Source organism: Taeniopygia guttata, chromosome 1 (genome assembly GCF_048771995.1).
Source record: "Taeniopygia guttata chromosome 1, bTaeGut7.mat, whole genome shotgun sequence".
Classification (NCBI taxonomy): domain Eukaryota; kingdom Metazoa; phylum Chordata; class Aves; order Passeriformes; family Estrildidae; genus Taeniopygia; species Taeniopygia guttata.
The window spans coordinates 94,741,665-94,767,139 of record NC_133024.1 but is presented as its reverse complement, the minus strand read 5'-3'; positions in this window follow the sequence as shown (position 1 = coordinate 94,767,139).

The following is a 25,475-nucleotide window of genomic DNA, read 5'->3' as shown; positions in this document are numbered from 1 at the left end:
CTATTGGTCATATTATTTAGTCTTAAGTTGGAGAACTCAGATACAAGGAAAAATAGGAGTTGTATTAATACATTTTATTTTGAACAGCAACTAGATGAAAATCATAAATAGTGCTTGAGGCCCGTTTTTTTATTTAGAAACAGAAATAAGCATTCTAACAGCAACTGCTCTCTCCTCTGCATTGCAGTCAGGGGATGCAGTTTGCAAGTACACTCTGCTGACCTGTGCAATCTGCCTGCCCACAGGAAGATTGTTACCACTGCAACAGTCACAGTGTACGTGACAGGAGTGTTTCCCCATGAACAAAAGCCTGCTCCCTTTCATAAAAAAATCCAGCACCAAACTATAGGTAGCAGCATGCCTGAGTTCAGAAGCCCTACAAGTTGCAATCACTCCTTCAGTTGATGATGCCAGAGCGCAAGCAATATCAAAAGGCAAGGTCACTACATGAAACTGCTGAATCTTGCACTTAGACTTTTTTTCTTTTGGTGAGAGTGAATAGTGGTGTACTACATATGGATATATGGCTAAGACAGAAGAAGAACTTTAATAATCTTCATCTCTACATCTATAAGCCATCTTGGAAGGATCTAAAGTCATTGAAGATCCAAAACCCTATTTTCAATGACTTTCCACAGCCCAGCATGAAAACAAGGAAGTACCATACCCACTTATATTCTTGCATGGTGGCATATTTCATCCTGAAGGGCTGACTGCACTTTATACCTTCACATCTATGTTCGTACATGACACTCACTGTGGAAATACAAAATATCCTTGCTCAGCTCAGATGAAGCATCCATTGCTATACTCTTCCAAAGTGGTAGACCTCATCCAGTTTTACTTCAGATCAAATTTACAATGGGTTAACTCTTTGTCAGAGTGTGTGGCTGCTGTGTTGCACTTTGTAGTTTAGAATATATGAAGAGCAGTGACAAATGAAGAGTCTCTTCATTTATATCAGTTTTACGTGTTGCCCACTACAACTTTTCTTTCATCTCTAAAATGTTATTAGCGCTTTTTTTCTGCAGAATTAGTTTCTGTTTTATTAATTCTTTGTGGATGAAGAGTGCTACTTCATTTTTAAACCTTGCTGTTACTAAAGCTTTTTAACTTAGAAGTACTAAGCAGATAAAATTTCATATTTGCTATATCTGACTTAGGTATAGGTAGCAGCCTTTCAGTGGATGTTACACAGGAGCTCATCTGGGATTGTAAAGAAGCTCTACACTGTGAGATGTATTTTGTGATTTGGTAGATCACTGTCAATGTGGCCAAGACTGAAGTATCCATTTGTCATTTCAGGTAAATTCTACACTCACCAAGTATGCTACACAAATCAGTCCTCCTGGTCTTGCTAAGAAAAAAAGAAATTTTTTTTTTCCTTTTTGTCCATGTGGTTTGGCTTCTGAACAGATTTATTGCAGCGCAATTATCCTTTGAGTTTAAGAATAACGTAGCTTTTTATAAGGGAGTGATCGTGACCAAAAGCATTTTGTGGTTTGTATTTGTCCATGGGAAAGAATAAAAGGTTCTGAGTTTCACTTGTCCAGCTGTAATGTCTGGAGACTATTGTGTGAGGTGGACATACAGCACCACAAATCAATGCAAGACTCTTGAAATTTGCATGCAGGAAATGTCGGGAAGGATAAAACAATCTCTGAGGATGAGCAGGAAATCTAAGGATAACAGAAGCAGAACTCCAACCACTTGGAGAGAAATGTTTTTAAGGGCATGACCTCTGCTTGACTTTGGTGATATGAAAGTGATGACATTTAGGAGGTATTTTGGTTCTACTGGCTACAGTTTCAGAAATTATAGAAAGTACAGTTGTATGGCTGTGGTCAAGTTTTGTGGAGGAAGAAACTGGGTGTGTCAGGGAAAAATAACTGAACGAAGGTTTCTTTACTAGGAAACCTGGGTAACTGGATCTTCTTTGGCATCCTCTCTGAGACTCTAAAAGACCTGTCTATCATACTGTGATAGTCATACCTCTTAAACTAACCTGCAAGTATAATAATTAAATAATTAATTAAGCAGTAAGTAAACAACTCTGGTTTATGTATTCATATAAAACCAGGATTACTGAACAAACACATTTAACAATCTGCCTTAAATGTGGGGACATGCACAATACTCTTCATAGGAAGCAAATCAGTGTGGGTGGAATTCACACTAAGATGCCCTTTGTTTTCTTAATGATGACTTATATGTAAGGCTTTCTCTCTGTTTATATGGTTACTTTTGTTGGGAACAACATCAAAAGAGGTCTATTTTAAGACTACAGCATCCTTTCCTCTGTCTAATACAAGGAAAATAATGTGTACTGAGACTTTATATTGCTGCAATGCACATTGAAAAAATCATGTATCAATTCCGAATGCAGCAACTCAGTAGTGGTGTGACCCCACTGAGATCAGTGCAGCGGTGAAATAGTGTGGCAGTGTGCTCAACTCTCTTCCTTTCAGCTTAAGCTATAGCAGCCAGTGGTGGGCATGATTGCTGCAGCTGGCTTAAATTGAACTCGGGGAAGACATACAATACAGCAACTAAGAGCTTTCAATATTGATCAGCAGATGAGGGCTTGTTGAGTATGGGCCATCCAAAACATGGCTGGTACACAAATATGACTATAGATCTGTCATCTTGCCACATAAATAGTGGACAGCTCAGTGTTCATTATCTCCCCTGCACAGCCATGGTGTGCAGGCTGGGATCTTCCCTTGAGCCGGGACACTTCTCAGGGTTACTCCATGAGATTCCTTGCCACAACAGATTCTTGGTAAATGATCATCAGCATGCTAAACTTTGACATTTTAGTTCAGTGTTATAAAGGGTTGATGGTACACACATAGTCCTTTAAACATAAACAATTGACCAAGTCTGGGACTAAGCCTGGATCCAGTTGAACATAAAGTCCCTTCCCAGAAGGAGTTTAGAGTCCATGAGTCTTTCTTAGTCTCATGGCCCAATGGGAGACTGTCCCCAACAGTTGTGTCTGACCCTTCCCTCTATGCAGTCAACAATCACTGCAAGTGCACCATGCCATCAAATGTTCTTAAACCACTGTGGCTTTTGCTATCAAATCAGTGTTTATATCAATAAATATATTGGTGCTTCTCTTTAACAAGTGAAGTGCATCACTCCATCCTCAACAATTAAGCAACAGTAGTAAACTACAATAACACTAAATTGGTTTTGACTCTGGAATACAAAAGTGCCTTATAAGCTGCAAGTCAAGAGCTAACAAAGGCTGCTAACAAAAACGTTAGGATGGACTCAGGGGCTGAGATATCATGGCTGATTTATAATAGAAGACTTCCACACACAAAGCTGTATTCAATCCTTCTCTCCCTGGAATCCATAGAAAGTAAGTTAAAAGCATGATCTGACACACAGCTGGAAACAAGCAGCAAGTCACAATATTCCTATATTTCTGAGGACTGCAATCTGACTGTTAGTAGCTTGCTGGGCATGGTACAACAGAGGCGTGCAGTTAATCTCATGTGTGAAATATATCAGTTAATTTTTGCTTTACACAAAGAGACAAAAAAGCATAGCTTGACTTTTTTTTTTTCTTTTCTTACCACCAGTGATGGCAGTAAGTTATGATTTCCAAAGAAAAGTAAGGGTCAGTGACTGCATAGTCACTGTACTAATTTGGCAGCAAAAAGTATGACAAAGGAATTTTATTTATATGCCTGGAGTGTATTGTTGCCAATAATCTGCCTAGTGTGCTTGCACCTTGGGCATCTTCCACATTATTAGAAAAGTGCTTTTCTGCCAGGCCTCCTTACAGTCACTTCATCACCATGCTCAGCCATTTTCCAATGCTGTTTGATTTCATCTGTGTGAATTTAAGCTCTGTTGTCACACGTAGCTTTGCAAATCTTTTTTTGATGGCAAGAAAATTCTGCAGCATAAAACTATTTATAGTAAAAGAGGTTTTTAGCTCTTGTAACTTTTTGTGAACAGATCTTTTATCTTTAACAGAAACCAATGCCTCATGCTAACACTCACAATTTATCTTGTCAAACTAAAGATATCCAGCAAGGTCTTTGTGTCAGAAGCACCAAAAGCACATACTTTTATGTAGTAATGCTTTCACAAACCAAATCTTTACCTTGTTTTTGAAGAGCATTTTCATTCTTTTTTTACTCTTTGAAAAATGGAAATATTTTAAAATATGCTTTGTTCATTTTTTGCTAGGAGATATGACAGCACACTTGGACATTTCCAATTTCATTCTTTAGCCTTATAACTCAGTGTAGTCTAGAAACTCCTATTTTCTATTCTTACCAATTCTTACTATATTCTATTTTCTATTCTTACTTTGGTTCTTATGACCAAAATGTCACTTAGATATTCCTTCAGAATGTGAATAACTATGTAGCTTGCATCCTTCATGTCTGAATCTTCCTATACCATTTTGTTAATGTAACAATGTCCTCTTCTGAGCAAAAGTCTAATTAAAATTGTTTCTGTTTTCAGGTTAAAGTCTCCTGCAACAGCTGTATAAGAGTCAATATTAAAAAAAAAAATCAAATTAACCCCAAATCTTATGATACTGTTGTTATGATTTCCTATATCTCTGACATAAAATTTTCATGAAGTGCTTTTTTTATTTTTAGCCCTCTGCATATAAAAGAAGAAAATGATCAAAAAGTCTGACTCACTAAACACAGCTTTATATCATAGTCGGGAAGATTTTGAAAGACAGAGAAATTGTTCCTGCTTATAAGAACTGGGCAAAACAACATCCTTTGTAGCTTCAAAAATCTCTCAAACAAGTTTCATCTTTGTTCTCACTACTAACTGTCATGGTTCCATGTTCTTTAGAAAGTAAGGGTGGGCTAGGATGGTGAACTGATCTTTGAAGCAAGATGATCTTCTACAGACTTAAAATTGTCTCTCGGTTGTGCTGTTTGTTCCCATTTACTGATATATTTAATAATAATTGGGTGGAGTCTGTTCTACTCAGGTCACCTGAAGGCTCAGAGAAATGATTGATGATGGTAGTGGTTGTTTTGGTTTGTTAAACATATGGAGGAAAAGCCATTTTACTGTTGTGTGGCCTCAGTGAATCCAGATGAGAGGGTAATTCACATCTCTAGGGAGTACCTAGATTTTTCTCTTTTTATTCCCTGGATCTGAGAAGGGATGGTGTCAAGTTGAAGCCTCAGCATCTGATGTACCCTGAGCCAGACTGTGCCTGCAGGGAGGTACGGTGACCCCCATGCTCTCCAGGGCCCACAGGGCAGAAACACATCACAGTGTTTCCACACACTGTGATATGTTTCTGCCCTGTGATACTGTGTGTCAAACTGGACACTGAACTCTGGGGATCCCACATAAGCAGTTTATGCCAAGTATCTCTGTTCAGTAGCATTAATCAGGACCTGTACTATATCAAGATGCTCAGCCTGGAAAACAGACCTGGCTCAAGGAAGTTTAAGGCAATTGCTGCTGGGGTTCAGCCGCACAAACTGCTGCTATTGGTAACAAAGTCCTAAGGAATGTGTTTTTTTGCAAAGAACTGCTCTGCTCCCATGGTTGCCTTCTCCTCCCACTGATATTTATGTGGTGTTTGTATTACATTTGCTTTCTGCTTCAGAGTTCATTTAAGTAAATGAGAATTCTCATTAAAATTTGCCACAAGTCTTATCCTTCTATTCCTTGTCCTTTTAAGTTCATTTGGGTACCTTAGGTACTCATTTAAAGCACTTGAATTTTACATCCTTTTTTTTATTTGTGACTAACTTCTTCTCTTTCTCAGTAGGGTCAGTAGGCCTAAAATTTTCTTTCTGTTATCAGTATCCCCTCTGAAAGGGTTCTTGTGTCCATAATGCTTTACTTCTTTCCTTTTCCATTCTCCCACCTCTTCTCAAGTTAACAGTCCTTGATGCTTCATAGTATATCTCTGAATTGATTCCAAATACTTCCAAATATCCACATGCCTGAGCTTATTATTTAAGATTACACACACACACACACACACACACACACACACACACACACACACACATATATGGGAATGATAAATCGCTATTGCTAAAGCTATGCATAAAAATGTCTGCTACAGAAATTTTCTCTGAAATTCCAGCCAGCTTTGGCCTAAGAAAGATCCTGAGATGCGACTGTGTGGGTATCAGAGTGCCATTACCTACTTACACTTTGCTGGAAGGGTAATTTTGGGATGAATTTGTTCATTAAACAATATGGGTTAATTTCTGATGATGTAAGTAATGTGAATTTCATACAAGTAATGATGTAACTAAGGTACTTTATTTGCCAAAGAATATACTGGAATTTCATTTTGTGGAATAACTCCATTATATTATGCTATAAAAAACCTACGCCTTTTTGTTTTCAAGATTAACTATGTGAGATATACTTCAGTTTTATATGCTTTCTTGATGTAGCATTTATGAATTCAAGACATGGAAGGGGACCCTAAGGAAGGTCTTGAGGCCTTCAGCAAAGTCCAAGACTGTAATCATGTCTCTCTGACTGCAGTCCATGTTTGGAACTGCAGCTGGGTTTGTAGTATGTTCTTGTCTCAGTTCATTATTATATTTTTGGATATGTAAAATGATAATTTGATTTTTGAGTCTTATGACAAGTAAAAAATTTAAATTTTATGCATCTGACTTTTTGCTGCATATTAATGCTGAAATCTCCAACCATTTGTGTAGTTTACCTTGTGAGAGTAGGTGGCAGCTTCAGGAATGACTACATCTAATTACATTGAGTCAGGATTTTAAGCAGCTAAAGACACTCCACTCTATGTTCCTGAAGCTATATTTATTTCTCCAGTAGTTGTAAATTATAGTTTTGATTAAAGACTTGGTTACACCAATAGTCCAAAAATCAAAATAGTCACCAACCTATATAAATAAAGACTATTTATATGTGCTAGCATAATGACTCTGGACTGATATGCTTCTCTAGCTCCATAAAGTGTACAAACTTCTGTTTCCTCAGATGTGGATATGGTGTGTCAAAAAACATATGTTAAGGGATGTCAAGCCAATATTATAAAGCACTGTGAGTGACATGACTATGGACTGTACTGTTGTGTGTGAGAACAGGTTTGTAGATTAGAGAGATAAAGGAGAACAAGATGACATTTATCTTTTGAAAATGTCTGTCACAGAAGATTGAAAAGGAATGCTAGTACACAGCCAGATAAAAAGTGGAGTCAGAATTGATATAGTGGGGTTGGTTAATTAAAAAAACAAAAACAAAAACAAACAAAAAAACCCCCCACCAAATAGGAATAAAAGGGCATTAGGAAGACTGAAGTGTTCCACAAAGTCTGTGGGGGAACAAACTTGCCAAAGAGAGAGAATAATTTTATGCTATACGTAGTTAAAGAAGGTTCTCAAATGAACTTCTCAGATAATAAAATATGTCCTTTTTGTATCTTTCTTTGTTTATCAACTTGTTTATCACCTTGTTTATCCCTTTATTTCTCTACTGAATATAAAATTAAATAAGGAAATAGGCAAATAGCAGAAAAATATGTGTTTTAGTGGAAGTGTAATTTAGTTGTTTGATATTTAAAAATGTTTCACTACCTGATTCTGCTTAGAAAAAGATATCAAAAAATCTGTGCATCGGTTCTTGATGAGACAATACTAATCTACTCATTAAATACTGGGAAGAAATACTGTGGATTCAGACTCAGACTTCTTTGTTTCCTTAGAGGAAAGGTCTAGATGGTATTTTCATGGGGAGCTCACACACAATCTTCACATCAATGATTTTGGGATATAGAAGAGTTGAGTTGTGAAGACAGAAAATCAAGTTTTCTCCTGAAGTGAGAAATTTTATGGTATTAAAATAGGCTGAGCCAATCTTTGGTTCTAGTCAAGTCATTCGAGAATTATGGTTCTGCCTTCAATAGTACCAGGGTTTAGCCTTGTGTGTTTATAGATCAGAAATTCTTTAAACAAACAGTGCATCATATTTACACAGTTTGCTAATCCACTTCTCTGAACCAAAGCACAATTCCATTTTCCTTTTATGTTTACTCCTTTCTCAAGCAAGAGCAGCATTACAGAAGTCAGCAAACAATGTCATTCTGTTCACAGTAAACATGTTCTATTTTCAGAGAGAATGACTACAAAAACATCAGCCTTGCTATTTGTCTCTGACCATGCCAGAACAAAGTTTGAGAGCATCTGAATAAGCAAAAGCTTACATCTATTTTACTTTTTTTCTATTCACTATTGTACTGGATGCAAAATGAAATGGTTCCATTTAATATTTTTTTTATCATTTCAGGTTATAGAAAAATGACATATATTCATCTTTTTATGTAAAATAGTCTGTATCACAATACAAGAGAGTAATTCCAATTTTTGCCACTTTTTTGGCTACTCTCTAAGATTTTTTTCCTGAGATAGGATAACCTTGAGCTATAATGAACCCCTTATTAGTTGAGGAAAATTTAAGGTTTTGGAAAAAAAAAAAAAAGATTTTTTTTCTGGAGCAGAAATAAAAATTATGAATATTTTGTGAAGCTCTTTAACATTTTTTTTAACTAGCTCTGCCCTCTTTAACCACAAAAGGAAGATTCCCATGAGGGTCCTTTAGTACTAACCTTCTTCTCTGTGGTCTCTCACTGCCATTAGCATGACATTGAATGTAGTGCATTAAGAATATTTTTTATTGCTTACATAATTTTTATTCGAATGAACCTTTATCGGTTAGTTAATGGCATTAGTTAATTGAACTTTGCACATATCACAAGTCAATCCTGTGATTAAATGATTTTAAGATACTGAATAGAATGAAATTAACTGCATTAGTTTTATTTAATTGGGTAGAATAAATATTTGGGTTTTAATCTGTAGTTCCTTTTTAAAAAGGTCCTCTTTAGTTTTCGATAATCATACCCAGGTGAAATTTGTTTAATTCCCTGTCTAGAATGAAGGCAAAATCTTTATAGTTACACTGTAGGGCTACATGTTTTTTGGTACCAGGTCAATCAGGAAACTTTTCCAGTGTACACAGAGCTATCCCAATGTACTCACTTGAACAGAAAATCCAGAAAATGCTCCTTTAGTTTGTGGAAAAATCAATACAGATAGTTTGAATCACCTGAGAAAATCACATTCAGAAAACATACTGCTGTGCTGGGGAATTTTTGTTTCAGGTAGTACTAGCCAAATATATTTCTAGGCATGGTTGTATTTTTACCTGGTTACTGTCAAATCCCAATGACAAATTACATTACACAATCAGAAGCAATGTAGTGTAAATTTAAATAGGATTTAAATTACTACTAGCACTAGCTGTAATGCTGTGTAAGGTAAATTAATTTAATTTAGTAATGTAAAGAAGTATTTTGTTTCAGATGCACACAGATTTCTGTCCTGTGTCCTTTCATTCCACGTCAATGCACAGTTATGAACTTCTTTTACAGACCACAGTGTGTCCTTTCACAGTCCTCTGGCTTCCAAGATAACCAGCATTGCATACCACAGTGCAGTACAAGAGATATGGTAGAGTTGAAGGCAAAAGTAGGATGCAGTTCATGCATTTATGTATTTGGATGGGAGGTAGAACAAAATTTTAGGATTATATATCCTTAAAATGCTTAACCTGAGGTAAAATAAAGCACCTTCCCTGTTTCCAAAGCTGGCACAGATAAGCCTTCTCCTGCAGGACTGCTGAGGCTGAGTACTGCTAGTCTAAAGACATCCTTTTCAGTCAGGTTCAACAAGCTGGTAGTAACCTGAAACGTCACAATTATAATTTTGCATAAACTTTTTCCTTCTACATTTTAAATGTTATTATATGAGTGCTGGAAAATATTCAAAACCCTATCTACTTACCTATGTCAAGATCTATATTCCAGAACAAAAAGAGACTGTGCAAAATTGAGATACAACTGATTAATTTCTTACTGAAATAGACTGTCACGACCTTCTTAATAGCAACAAATAAATAGAATTTTTATTTAAAAGGTTATATTCCTTTAATGACAAGATCCTGCTTTAGAGTCCTGGAAATATAAAATTCAGCAGACCAGCAATTTCAGTGTTCAAACAAATAAAGCAGTTTTGGTGAGATATGTTTAACCGACACCAAAAAGCTTATTTACTTCTCTGTTTGAGCTTCAACTACTTCATATTAAAGGGAGGAGAAATGGGATTTTATGCATCATGTAATAACTGTCATACAGGAAACAGGTTGATTTTAATGACATTTCTTTAATACGGCAGGTAGCCCAATTTCAATTGAAACTGGAATTTGTGTCTTTTAAAGAACTCAGTTTTTATTAACTCTCTTATGGGTTTATTTTTGTAGATTATAGAGCAGCATGGCTGTTTTGCAAAGAGGTTGAGGTCTAGACAACAACTAGGGTTGAAAAAGGGTTGAAACAACAAGGGCTGAAAAAAATACTCATCTCTGGGGTGGTAAATGAACTAGTCTGTAGATTTTGGTTCCTTGGCTAGATTAATTCAATTATTTCGACAGGTTAGGTATTCCTGTGCTGCATTTCTCTTGCCTGAACAGATGGCAAGAGTAAAGTGCAATACTTAAATTTCCCTCCCTGATGAGCTGCTTCTTTGTCCAGGCAGTAAATGTCTTAACTCTACAGCTAATGTTGATCCTACCTCGCAAAGGGGCTGAGATCCTGGGTATTGCAAATGTTCTCAGCACCTGTGCAGAGGTTATAGCTGCTCTTAGATTTCTTTAGGCTGAAGGAAAAAGTTTAGACCCTCCAAAGGGCACTTCAGGTCTTTGATGAGCTGAATTATCCTCTTGCTAAGCTTATGTTTGTCTATGCATTGCACAATATGATCATGTTTAGACCCCTTAGAGACTTGTCTAGTTCACAGGACCCAGGTTTTCAAGGGAGGCAAATATAGACATGAGATATAGTTGAGCATCCAGATGTGTTTTCAAGAATGATGAGAAACTGCCTCATGGGCCGTGAGGCAGTCTGTATGCCTTTTATGCCTATTTATCACTTAAAATTTGACCTGCTTGCTATCATATATTCATTTACTCACGGTTGTTTTTGGATAAAGGTTAGGGCTGCAAGAAATCTTCACGGGTGCTTTGGATTAATTACCTTCTTGATTATAGTATATATTTATAGATGGAAAGGCAGAGGATTTCAGAAAGGTCTAGTGAAAAGGAAGTTATGTATTCTATTTCAGTTGTTCATCAGAGGGCTCAAAAGTAATTTGTTTAAAACAAAGCTCATCAGATCTCTGCACATTTTAGTCCTTAGGAAGTTTCTCTTTGTCAGATCCAGGTTGTGCAAAGGAACTCTCTGTTTAAGGGATTGGATTGCACCTGTCTCCATCTAATCTGTGAAATTAAAGGTGCACCCTTCTCCTCTCAAGAGAGGGGAATTTCAATTAGTCTGGCCACCTCCTTTCAGGAGGATCCATCTGCACCTATTGTAAGTCTTGAAGGAAGGCATCAAACAAAATGAGAAAGAACATATAAATAATGTATTAAACACTTCATGGAGCTATAAAATCTTCTTTTACATAGCATTGATTTTTTTCTCTAAAAGGAGGGTGGAAGGGGTAAAAGCATACAATGTATAACAAAATAAAACTAGAGTATAATGAGAAAATACCACATTCCACAGATTTTATTGGTGGAATCACTTTTATGGATGGGAAAAAATTTCAGCATGACAAATTTGCAGCAAATTAATGAATTGAATTAAAATTATTTATTTCAAATTATTTATTGTTAATGCTATATTAGAATAATTTTAATATGGTCCATTAATGTTTTAATGATGTTTATATTTCTCAAATTAAAGTTTTAAATGTTACTAAAGGTATATATATATATTTAATTTGAAATTAGTATTTTTCACCATGGGAAACATTGAGCAGCAGAATAGTTACTCCAGGAGTTTGTGTAGGCTCCTTCTGTAGATGTTTTCAAGACTGGAATGGAGAAAAATCTCAGCAGCAGGTTCTGAATCTAGAGCTGACTTTGCTTTCATCAGATGCTTGAACAAGAGACCTTATGAGGTTTTTCTCAGACTAAACTATCCTGGATGGATACAGAATTTTTGGGGAGGATGGGCTGGAACTGAAAGGAGACAGAATCATCCTTTAAATAGGAGAAAAGCATGGTTGTATTGAGCTTTGTGATGAGCCAGGATTACTCAGACAGAATAAGGTCAGTGATATTGTGGGTGTCTGCTGTAGACAGCCTGGTGAGGAAGAAAAGTTCCCCCTGAAGAACCTTTTCCCTGAAAAATAGGCAAAAAGCAGGATACCAAGTCATGATTTTAGAAAAACAGATTTTGTGCTCTTCCTGTATTTTCTAGGAAGTATCCCATGAGAGATAGCCCTGGAGAGAAGAATCCAAAAGAGCTGATTTTCAACATCAGATGGTCCAAGCTTAAGAATGGTCTGTACTGATGAGCAGGAAGTCAAGTAAATTTATAATGAGACTTTCATACATGAAGAATGGATTCATAACAAAATTCAGATTTAAAAATTAAGTGTAAAAGGGTGGAAGCAGGGACAGATGACCTGGAGGGAATGGAAAAACATTGACTGAGGCCAAGATACTGAATGCCTTCCTTGACTTAGTCTTTACTTGTAAGAGTGGTTTTCATGAATATGAGATCTCTGAGACAAGGGAGAAAGTCTGAATCATGGAAGACACCCTCATGGAGAAGTATCTGACTAGAGAATATTTAAAAACACTGGACAGACATAAGTCCAAGTGAGCTGACAGGATGCACCCACAAGGGCTGAGGGAGACAACTGGTGCTGAGACACCACTGTCAGCTATGAAAGGTCACTGTGACTTAGAGTCACTGCTGAGGACTACAAGAAAGAAAATGTTGACCCTACCTCAAGAAGGCAAAAAATGCAGATTCAGGGAGATACAGACCTGGCAACCTCACCTCATCCTTGTGAATGTGATGGAGCAAAACTTCCTGTAAATAATTTTGAGACCCATGAAGGAAATAAATGGTTACTGGTGAGTCATCAAAGGGGATATCTTGCCTAATCAGCCTGATAGTTTTCTGTGATGAGACTGTCTCTTGTTCCATGAGAATGGAACAGTGAATATTGCTTATCTTGACTAGCAAGGATTTTGACACCATCTTTAGTAACATCGTCATAGGCAAACTGAAAAAGGACAGGTCAGTAAAAGAGATGGTGAGTGGATTAAAACCTGTCTGAATTGCTGACATCAAAACTTTGTAATCAGCAGCAATCAGACCAGTTTCCTTTTCTCACAGGGGTTAACTTCAAGTCTGCCTGGGGCCTCAGTGAACGAGGTTATACAGAAAAATGGAAGAAACCAAGGCATTCTGACAAGGAGGAAGCAAGATCTTCCTTTTTCCCTAAGAAATACACATCTAGTGTATATCCAAGCAGCTTAAAAAGTCATGATCCTGATTTCTAACTGATTTGTTTATATCATAATGACAGCATGATAAACACATATATAGGATTTCTGAAAATCAATAGATGAATCCAGCCAAATCAGAAAAACATTTATTGAGGAAATATAGAGAATTTAAAAGAAACTTAGAAAATTCTATAAACATATTATTCTGCTTTTAAATGACTTATTGGTTTAACAAAGAATTTATGTCACTGGAAACAAAAGCTAATTTCCTTTTACAGAAAATATTGGTTTATACATGTAACATTTTCTTTAAAAAGCCAAACAAACAAGTAAATTATTCAACAAATATTTCAGTTCTGAAAATGACCAAAGATGATAAAATTTCCTTCTTTTATATCATCAAATTATGATAGTTCAATTCAGGAAACTGTTCCAACTCTTACCTTCTACAATTTTTATATTTCATGAAAAAAAATTACTGGAGATAAATAGCCCAAATAAATTAACCAGAAAACCTACACAATAGCACTAACAGTCAGAGCCAGAGTCTGTAAGCCCTTCAGAATGTAATTACATGCTTCAAAGGGAAAAAAAATCAGAACAAAAAAAAAAAAATCCCTGCATAATAAAAGCTGTGTTAATGTAGATTAAATCAATCCATAGTTATCATGAGTATTAGCAGAGCTCCCACCTGGCATGGTAAGTTTCTGTACACGTGACTCAACAGTGGTTTCACCCTTAATTAAAACAGATATTGCAAAAGACTTAGCCCTTTTCTCATTTATTCCTTTTATCTTATTCCATGTCTTTTCTGCTTAAATAGGGTGTTTATACAGATGCAGAAGTTTTGCCAGCAATATCTTAGATCTTCTAATAACCCCTTGGGCCTGAGTATGCTTTTCTTTTACGATCTACCAAATCCTGAAATTTTAACACGTTTTGCCTTATTCAAAGTATTCTTTTCTTCAAATGCTTCATAAAAATTTCCTACCAAATCTCTAGAGGGTTGCTATTTTTCTTAAATGTTACAGAAAAAGTAGTTGATATATATACCACAGAGTCCCCTTACAACATAGTAGCAGGAAACAACATCTCCAGAACAGAGTAGAGAAAATAGCAATCTTGCTTTAGAAAATGGAAAAAAACCTACTATCAGACTGAACCTTCCTGCTGAAAGCTTTTATTTGTTTGTTTGGGTTTGTTTCCATTTATATTTATCAGAGGGTAGTATCAAAGAAGAAGGATAGCATTTCATCCAAAAGAAGTTCTAGTTTTGATCTGAAACATTTGTGATTCTGCTAGATTTACAAAGAATAGTGTTTAACCATCAAACTGCTGTGCATGGAGAGAGATTTGAAAACATCTTACTGGTTTTACAAGGCACTTGTATTACACATCTATAATTTTCTTTCATATCTCTTCCTCAATAAATTGTTTGCAAGTAGTTTAACTTTTGGTATCTGTTGAGGTGGTTTTCTAGACTGATAGTCGTTAGGAAAAAAAATTCACTAGTATCACATAACTTATGCCAGACATCTTAAGTAAATGAGACAAGTAAAAGTGACATTTTATTTCCCCTGAATACTGATGTAAGGTTTTTAATTTGATTAGGTCAGGTGCAAAACTAGAGGAGATAAATTCCAGATAAATTCTGAGACTTGCTGCAGGAGCTTTATGCTTTCTTTCCTTTTTAAACCTGTTTTCTCTATTCAAAGAATTTTTTTACCCAGTATATTCCCTTCAACTACTGAATTTTCCTTGATTGTGATGATTTATAATTATTTCTCAAGAAGGAATCAATTTTTAAGCCCAAAAAGCAGGTGCTGTCTGCAGGCATCAATTAGATATTTGGTATCTCATTCAGCAATTGGAAGATTTGTAACATTCCACAAAGCCCGATTATTGTCTATTCAATGTCTTATTTAAAACAGTTTTAAATAGAGCTGTGAGTGATTGAACAGAAGTTATAGGATTTAAATTCAATTCAGCTATTGATGTTTACATCTGATCTAATTACGCTAAAAATTTTCTTTAGAACCAATGCAAAAAAATTACTATGTAATTAATTTGATCTGATTTTGATCTGTGCCTTAGTATGAGTCATGTTCTAACTGTCCTTTATCTCTTTCTTTCCTCTAAAATGATCTGGGGTGACCAGTTCAGACACAGATGTCTCTAATGCATAACACCCTGTGGTGCGTTTTCAAATAGAACAACATCTTCTCACTATTGCCTTTCACTGCTGGGCCCCTTTGTGGTGGCTGTGGCTGTTTGTCTCTTCCCTTCACCTGTAAGCTCTTCAGAGCAATGTAAAACAGAGCACAGTGGACAACAGGTTATATTTGGTGCCAACATATGCGTTATATGATAAACATCGACCATAGCAAAAAAATATAATAAAAGTATTATTATAGGTAGAACAGAAAAGGATCAGGCATTTGGAATATTTTTTGAAATCGGAAATATTTATTCAAGTATGAAATCCACTTCTAATATAAAAGCAGGCATTACTACCAAAAGTAATCAACTCATGCATTAATGTCATCCTATACACATAAGTTACAATGCATCATGTTCGGATTATCAGTTTTCCTAAATTATAATAAATACAACTACAGAATTCTTCATCTAACAGCATGGAGTTCTGCAGTTTCTGAAGGGTGATATTTCATTTGCTGTAGTGAAAGGATTAATTCTAATTCTAATTCTCAGGTAGCTATGTTTTCATACAATTAACTTCAGTGTCTTTCTCCACTCCTAGAGTTACCAAGTAAATCTCTTTAAAAAGAGGATAAACTCATACATCCATTAATTAATAACAAATTAGTACACTTTTATTAACATAAAACCTGGTCATTCTATGGAAAAAGAAAAGCCAGATTGACTTTTTCATTATGATTTTAGTCTGTTAATTGTCTAAACTTTGCACTGAAAAAGAAAGATGTGAAAGCTGTGAAAGTGAAGCTCAACAAAAGCAGATGAATTCTGTTGCTTTAGCGATCCAGCCTAATGCTTTTAAAAGGAGTAAATTACATAGCTGGTAGGTTCCACTTCTTTTCACATACAGGCTGACAAAGAGGAAGGAAAGATGCAAAACAGATTGACAGATTTTGAAAATCTAAAAACATTTCCAGAGCTGGCATGGAATGTATAGCATGCAGGACAAAATTATCCAGATGAATTTATTTTATATTACATGGTCAAAGGGATAATAGGCTCCTATTTAATAAACCTATCAAAAATACTCAGAAACCCAAGGCCAATGGGAAAGGAAAAAATTTGCTGTTTGACACCAAAGACTATGTCTTAGATCTGCTGACAGTGAGAAAAAAAGAATATCGGCACCAAAAAAAGGCGGTTATTAGCTGCTTGACAGCAAAAGAAAAGGAAGTATTTATTAATGTTTAATATAATATCATATATCTATATTCAAAACATTCAACATCCTTCAGCTTAATCTTGTTGAATCAGATTAGATAATATAAACTTGTGTTTTCTTTGTTTTTGTAAAACACTCTACATTGTTTATTTGTTTGATTGCATTATTTGGCTTGATCTATGATGGTCTACCAAGTAATTTCTAATCATTTAACATCTTTTTTTTTTTTCGTGATAGGCACAGGGATACATTGAGAGGAAAAACCTCACAAGCTTTATATAAGACCTTTTTACTTATCTTTTAGTAGCTACAGGCTCAATGCTGATAAAATCACACATATTAACTATGGTCTGAGATCAATAACAGATAGTATAGACAAAAATCAATATTAGTAGCCAAATGATACAGTATTTATTTCCTAACTGGGATGTGTGCAATAAAAACTTCTATATCTGGTGTAAACTCACTGAATCTTCTGTAGGTTATAAACAGGCATTGAAACCTCCAGTGAACTCTCATTGGACCTCTCTTACATAGGACTTCACCCTAAGATCCAATATCACATCAAGTGACAGGAATCTGCCTTAACAGAGCAAACCATAAAATACTGATGCATTTATTTTCTGAGTTCAATTCTACTTTTCAATATCCTTTTCCAAAAAGAGCTCCAAAACAGAAGAGACCATATTCTCTTCTCTCAAAGTCATCCAGATTTTGAATTCCATAATGCCATTCAAAGTAATTTAATTGCTCTTCCAAGAAATTCCCCCTTAATGCACTCCAGAATTCTCATTTCTCTCTGTTGGAGCACCTCATAAGTATCTGGTATTCTATTAGTCATTGATTAAGAATCTTAAACCTTTTAATTTTACCACATACAAGCGCTTTTTCAAATAAGAACTTTTATCCATTATGTTTCCTTTAAACATCTAAATCATACTATAAAAATTTATATATATAAAATTTATATCTGGTTTAAATCTAACCTCTTTCAGTTTAAAACCATTACCCTTTCTCTTATCACAGCAGAGCCTAATTTGATATTTGTTTTTGTCTTTTTTAAAAGGCCCTGCAAGTATTGAAAAGTTGCAATTGTATGTCCCAGATGTCTTCCCCAGGCTGAACAACCCCAGCTCTCAGCCTTTCTTCACAGGAGAGCTGCTCCATCTGGTCATTTTTCTGGACCCATTCAAACAGGTCTATGCTTTTCCTGTGCTGAGGACCTAGAGCTGAATGCAGCACTCCAGATGGGATCTCACCAGAGCATCTTAGAGGATCAACATGTCCTTCTGGGACATCCTCCTGGGTTGTCCTTGCAATCTAAGAACCTCAAATTTAAATAGAGCATCCCTGAGATCTAATCAGGGAACTTCTACAGGGGGTCACTGAAGGCCATATTTTATCACTGGACAAGTTAACCAGAAGCCCATATTTAGGCATCTACTTTTTATTCATTTTGTGACTGAGAAATTAAATATGCTGCCAAAAGAGCTAGAGAGCTAGTTCTGTATGTGTGTGTGTGTGTGTGTGTGTGTGTGTGTGTGTGTGTGTGTGTGTGTGTGTGTGTGTCTTTTAAAATCTCACTTTGCTTGATGAAATGGAAGAAGAAAAAGCAATCACTTGAAGAAGAAAGCAAGTTTGTAATGTGAATAGATTCATTAGACCAGTACATAAATACTGTTTTATTACTAATATTTCTAATAAAAAGTCTGATTTTACTGGTGTTAGCAAAAGCAGGAATGAAGAAACTGCAAAAGGAATGAAACTAAGGACAAGCTCTATTTTTTTAAGATATTTGTATTAAATAATAGAAATTTTAAAAGGATAGGGCAAATGAATCAGAGTTGTGACTTGTGATCAGTCTTTGCAGTTATGGAAACACTGAAAGATCTGAAATCACAAGGTTTAGTGCTTTCTACAGTGCATGATGTGTCCAGATGCAGCAGCCATTTTGTGATGTCTAGGAAAGTGCTGTCGGTGACTGTAGGGAAGGTACAGGATTTCCACAAATTGTACATCAGGAGCAAATATCAGGTATTGCTTGAGCATATGTTGGTGCGTGGGCCTCTGTCCCTCCAGGTACATGCAGTGATCCGTGTGACCATTACAGTACAGAGCTGGCACTGTGACATTCAATTACAAGGCTGCTGTGCCGATGTCGTAAACCTGACCCCAGTTCCTTAAAGCTGCAGAAGTCTTGCAGTCTGAAGTAGAAATTTTGGGATTAATACCACCATCCTGTCATAATCAGGAAAATTTTAAATTACACATTCTGTAAGTTAAGAAAAAATAATGTTTTACCTGTCCTTCTTCTCATCATGGTGTAAATATGACCCGAAGATACTGCTTCAGAGATTGCAGAGCAATTTCAGGGACTGTTTTAATTTTATTGGCTGAAAATTACTGTCTGTGTAATGGCTCAGGCAAAAAGCAATAAATCTGTCCCTGGATACTTGCCTGGCCTTCAGCTTTGCTAAAAGTATATGCTAAATATCAAATTAGCTGAGAAACTTTATAAAAGTTGACTGCTGCCATTGCTGTATCTGTATGGAGAATGCCAGTGTTGCTAGACATTTCTGAAAAGCTTTATACTCCTGAATGCATAATAGTGTAATCTCAGCACTACTTAAATCAGTAAGACCTGTTAAGCCCCAAGAAGACAGATACTTGAGAAACTAGTGGATTTTAGTCCTTGTCACTTCTAGATGAACATGCTTGAGATTGATATTCCTATTTGATGTAGCTGAAGCAGCTCAAACAATGATCAGATTTGTTTAGACAACTGGTTCATATGGTGTAATCCCTTTTATGGGTCCATCAAGTCAGCTATCCATAGAGATGCCAAACAACAACTTAGAGCCTGATCCTCTTGTCTACCTACTTGCCTAAGTTTTGTAATTCCCTATAGCTGTAGAACACTCTTACCACAGCATTATAGTGATCAAGTGACAGAAAAATGAAGGGTAGAAGGAAGAACTGTTCAGGAAAGTGCCAGCTCCAACAGACAGGTCTGCGCAGGCCAGGATGGAGCCATGCAAAGATGCTGGCAGCAGCTTAGCTGCATCAGCCTGTCAGCTGGCTTGTCACACTGGGCTCAGCACTGCACCAGGGGCCCGTGCTGTTTCTGACTCCCTGCCAGGTTTAGTCAGCAGTAGCTCAGATCTCTGCTTTGATACCATAATGCACTAAAAATGTCTAAATTCATGGTCCTCTCTGTCTTGAAAAGACTTCATAAGGGTAAGATTTTGAAAAAACAGTCAGTGCCTAGCAGTTTTCCTTGTTCATTGGATATGTTTCACTACCTGTAGGACTCTAGGATTTTCAACAAGCAGAAGATAAATCAGCAGTGCCTAACAGATGCCACAAGCACATGAGGTGAGCACCTCCCAGCAGTTTTTTTAAAGGAACTCATGTGTTTTGGTGTGATAGAGTGCCAGAAAATAATAGTTTTATTTAAAACTCCCAGAACACAAGTCACTTCACATATAACACTTTTGCAGAGCACCCTGAGAACGTCAAGAATGCCTTGAGTGAAAAGGTGACATCCTGTGAATTGAGCCTTGAAGATGCACAAACCCTACTGTGACTTCAGGTAGGGGGAACTTCACTTTTTACCTTTCCTTTGGCAGTAGTGTTATGTATGCACACCTAGAATCAAAAAAAAGAGAGTCCAAAATTAGGTATGGCAAGTGCTGCAGTTTCTCAATATGATCAGATTTCTAGGATGCCGGATGGGAAGCAAACCAGAAGATCACACTAAAAATTGTGGTAGTTCCAGGGGCATCTCCAGTCTGGGAAGAGACTATAAATAGTGCCAGGTATGTACACTGAAGCTCAGAGGTATGCTAACTAGATAAATCCTTAGTACCCAGCATTAGGCAAAACCAGGATATGTTGATTGATACAGCTAGAGGGAAAGAGCAGGAAAGCAGATTAGAAAGGTGTGCTTCCTTTTCTTGGCAGTGAGGTCTCTCATTTATGCTAGCAGGAGGCACTAACACCATCAACAAAAGCAGAAGTTTGAACTGTAAACAGCAAAAATTATATTGCAGCATTTTCTGATAACAGATCTTTTCAGTTTCCTTAGAAATAGATACTCTGATATATGTTGTGTATAATAATATATATAGGAAGATAGAAAGATAGATAGATAGATAGAAAGATAGATAGATAGATAGATAGACATAGATATAAATATATTATTCTTCTTACATTGTGAGAACAAATATGGATTATGTCATTAATTGTAATTTAACAAGAAACCTGTATGCTAGAAACCTGTATGCAAATGGCTGTGTTTAATACCCACATCTGCTTTTAGTTTCTTCAGGCTACAGTAATAGTAAGATATCTGTTATCTAACTCATAGAAACAATCTAATGATTAATCATCTTATGCTAAATGTCAAAGAGCAGCCTGCAATCAGAGTCTGAAGTTTATATTTAGGTATTTGCCAGTTTTCGGTTCCTGATAACAACCAGCCAATCTGTTAATTTATGTAAAGATACTGTTTTTCTTAAAACACTTTTGAGAAACTCTATGAGGCTGCAAATTCTGTGGGTGAATACTTGAAAGGATTTAAATTTATTACTAACAGTTTTTTTCTTGAAGGAACAAGAGTAAATATCTAAATTAGTTTTGATTGTACAGAAATACAAATGTTTAGTGTAATTAAAAAAAAATCAGAGGCATGCATTTATTTTTTACTAATTGTTAATATAACTCCATTCATCTAATGAATGAAGACCTCTGTTCAGACTGGACTATTAGGCTTACCATTAATCCTGATGACATCACTTCTCTTTGTTGTAAAATCAGTGTTTCTGAAGTTATAGCTGCAAAAGAAGGTCAAGTCACTTTTTATTCAAAGAGTATATTTCCTACAGCAAATTAAAACACTAAAATAGGAGTTTGGCACAATTTGTTTTTCAGACTTATCTCCACCTTACTTTCATTTATTTTTTGACATCTTGGACCAACACTCTCTGGAAGAAGTAACACTGAAAAACCATCATAATCATTTGCCATCAAACCAGTTACTCAGCATGGATGACCCAGACAACTTAGGCAAGATATGTGAAATGCCTTGCTATGAGAAATTAATATCTGTGATTAATGTTACAGAAAGCACTTCTATGCCCTCTGCTATGGATTTTATTTTGATTAAGGTAATGGGGTTTTGCAAATGTGAAACTTTCAGTCAATTATACCATGTACAAATAGTGTGCTAAGGGCACAGACATGGCCATATACCTTTCCATCCTAAAGACCTCTCAGTTTCTGACTCTTTTATCACCCTGCATTACTGTGCAGAGTGGTAATGAACTATGGTATTTGGATCTATTGCATCTTTTAATGTAATTTTATATATCATATAAAAAGTTCTATTAGAACATTGAACTAAAATAGATACAGGCATCTACCTTTCACCTGTGACAATGAAGTCTTTGCAGATATTAGTAGATACTTTTAAATTGTTTTTACCTTTTCTTTTTCACCTTATTTATAGAATTTAGTTTGATAAATAACTGCAGGGATAGCTTTCTGACATTATCCTGCATATCCACCAGTGATAATTTCTGCTACATTGTTAGCAGTAAAATGCAATCAGAACCATAGATTTTTGGTGGCACTTAGTAAAAGAGGAAAGACAACCTTATTGTGGATAACGGGACAACCTTATTTGCTAAATAATGGTTCCTTCTTCTAAGTAATATTTGTGTTTGTGCTTCTTATGGGAAAATTTCCTGACTTTATAAAAATATTTCAGCACAGAACCATTATAGATTGCTTATCACTGATGATGAACCAGGTAAGCTTGTTCTTGATGAAGATGAAAGCACAACTAAAAATCTATTATTCGTTTGTTTATGTCCATTTCTTTCTAGCAAATAGGAAGGTACAATAATAGGAGCTGACTGGCTTTTATCTGTGCTGAGGAAGTCTGCAAGGCCAAGGGGTAGAGGCTATGCCTGTAGATAATGAAGGGTTAGGCACTATAGTGACCAGATGAACATCAAGAAATAAAATAGCGATAACTGCTTGAGGAACACTCGGGTATGGAGAAAAAGAATGCAAGGAAATAATGAGGCCATATTAAGTTGACACAAAGGGCACTGAGTCAGAACAGAGCTTCTATGTGTTGCTACACTTCTGAAGATGGGCTGTAGGCTACATCTTCTAATCTCTTTTATACTAATCCCTTAACAGCAACAGTGAAATGATTGATTAAAATTTTGTTAATTAATTTTTGTGGGGTTATTTTTGGCAATAGGAAAAACCATAAATGCAGTGTTAAATGTTGCCAACTAGACTGGCAATTCTGCCCAAGGGAGTGCTGCTTCTAGAAAATGCTAATATGTTTGAAATGTTTTACAAGACATATATGACACCTTAAGTATTCTGAGAAGAGGCTTGATCATTCAGTGCTCTGAGTTCAGTGCTGCCATGGGTAACCTTCTGACATCTTTTCACCACGCTTCTTAGGAAGGAGGTAAAAACAGTTAAGTTTCAATTTCCTTCTGCCTCCTCTTGCATCCATTCAACACTTATAAGCCTTTGCCTAAATCAGGCAGCTTGTTAGCACACCCTGTAAACCAGATTACTAAAACTGTCATTATTTTTAAAGCTTTCAGGGTGGGCTCACAAGCACTTGCAAATGAAGCCAGGAAAGATCATAGTAATGCAGAATGGTAAGAAGTAATGATAATGCAGAAATGGCAGAAACTGAAAATGTCTTTTAGGAAGAAAAAGTATATAGCTGTGACCCAAATAATGCCTCAACTTCTCAGGGGTGCTTGTCTCCTGCAGTGCACTCCACATCACCTGAGCACAAGGTGATGTTTATTTGAAAGTGAGTGGAAGGATGCTCACTGAACTGTTTCTGTCTGAGTAACTTTCAACTTTCTCATAATTACTTTTAGTAGTAACAGAGTACTTCCAAAGGAAATAATCCTTTTAATTGGTGTCTGACCTCTATTGATGATCACCTGTGCTAGGGGCTCCAGCTAGTCAGCTTTCTTCCACAGCTTTATATCAGGACCTTGGGTGGCAGTGCAGTGCTGGGAAAGAAACCTATCTTGCATTGTATGGCTACAGCAGGTACTTCAGCACACAACCAGGTGTCCTGGGGCCTTACAGACTAGTCAGGGAGATATTTCACACGTTCAGGAACCTAGAGAATGGGCAGTGCTAAACAGTGGGCAACTGCATTTCAATATTAGGCTTGAGGGTTTTTTCATTCATATTGACTGGATTTTCCTGTTTCCAACAAAGTCACTATTTACCATATAACATTTCTACTTAAGACGTGTAGTTCCTGATTTCACCACTTCTGACTGAAATGAATATCTTTAATAAAACTTCCAGTGCTGTGCCATTCTGATATTATTTTTACTCCTTCAAGATGGGGCTTTCTGCACTATTATCCCTGATGTGCTATTTATATCAGGAGTGGAAGCACAGAGTAGCAACATATTACCTTTCAGGCAGGAAGGGACCTCAAGTCTCTATAGACCAGCCCCTTACCCAAAGCAGCTGTGGGATCAGACCAGGCTACTCATGGCTTGTTCCAGGGCTTGAAATCCTTCCAAGCACGGAGATGTCACTACATCTTGGAGCAATCTCAATGATGTCTCCTCATAGGCTGTGTGGGTCTGTTAGATGCCCCCAAATCTGTCTTGTCTCTTGGCTGAACCAGCCCAGCTCCATCAGCCTCTGCTCAGCGAACAAGTGCTCCAGAACAGCCACCAGAAAGAGCCCCCTCAGCTTCCCCCTTTTCTCCAGGTGTTTGCTTTGCTGGGGCCCAAGACTGGATGCCAGTTTTCCACTTCCTTTTTCTACCTCTGTCGAGGTCAGGATTAAATGCACTTGAGACCACAGTTCACATTCAGGCTTAGATGTTTATTATTTCTTATCTATGTTACAGTCTCATAGCAGTGAGTTCTGCAGTCTTTCATTAACAAGTCACAAAATGGCTAACTATCTCCTGTTAGTCTTTTAAGGCTAAACTATCCAATTAAGAAAGAATACCTAAATTATTTTCACTTTTACCCAGTAATTAATCAAAGTCTGCAATGTGGACTTTTATGTCCAATTACAAAATACCACCCAAACCCATGAAGAAGGAAGAAGAAGGTAAAGAAGAGCAACCTTCCTCTGTCCTAAAAACCTCCATCTTGCTTCATATATATCACTATATTCCAAAACCCCAAACTCTAAGTTTTCCACCCTGTGATATTACACACTTCTAATCAACTTCACACCTGTAATCCCAGTGCTATTAATCAGTTTTGGAAGCCTCTTCCATGGCCTCAGGTAAAATGCAGTGCTCTCCTGGGAGTCAGAGTGCCCATTCTGCCTCACTCTTTCCTCAGGCTGTTCCGTGGCAGGGACCCTGCCCTCCCCAGAGCACTGCTTGGCACCTGCACTTGTTGATTTTCATGGGGCTCCTGTCAGCCCTTTCCTGCAGGTCCCACTGGCCTAGCCACAAGGCGTGCTGAGGTGCATGGTGGCAGATTGTTATTATGAAGAAGCCTATGGAAACATAATTGTACATATAAGTGTTCCCAGACTGACCTTAAAAATTAATTTCAAAGGCAAGACCTTATGAATAAACATTAAGAGTAGCTACTATGCAGTCAAGTTCATTGCCATAATAGTCTTATTGTAAGGGGCACTGAGGAATTCAGAGAATAGCTGTGTATAGGCTAAAAAATCTTAAAATAATTGC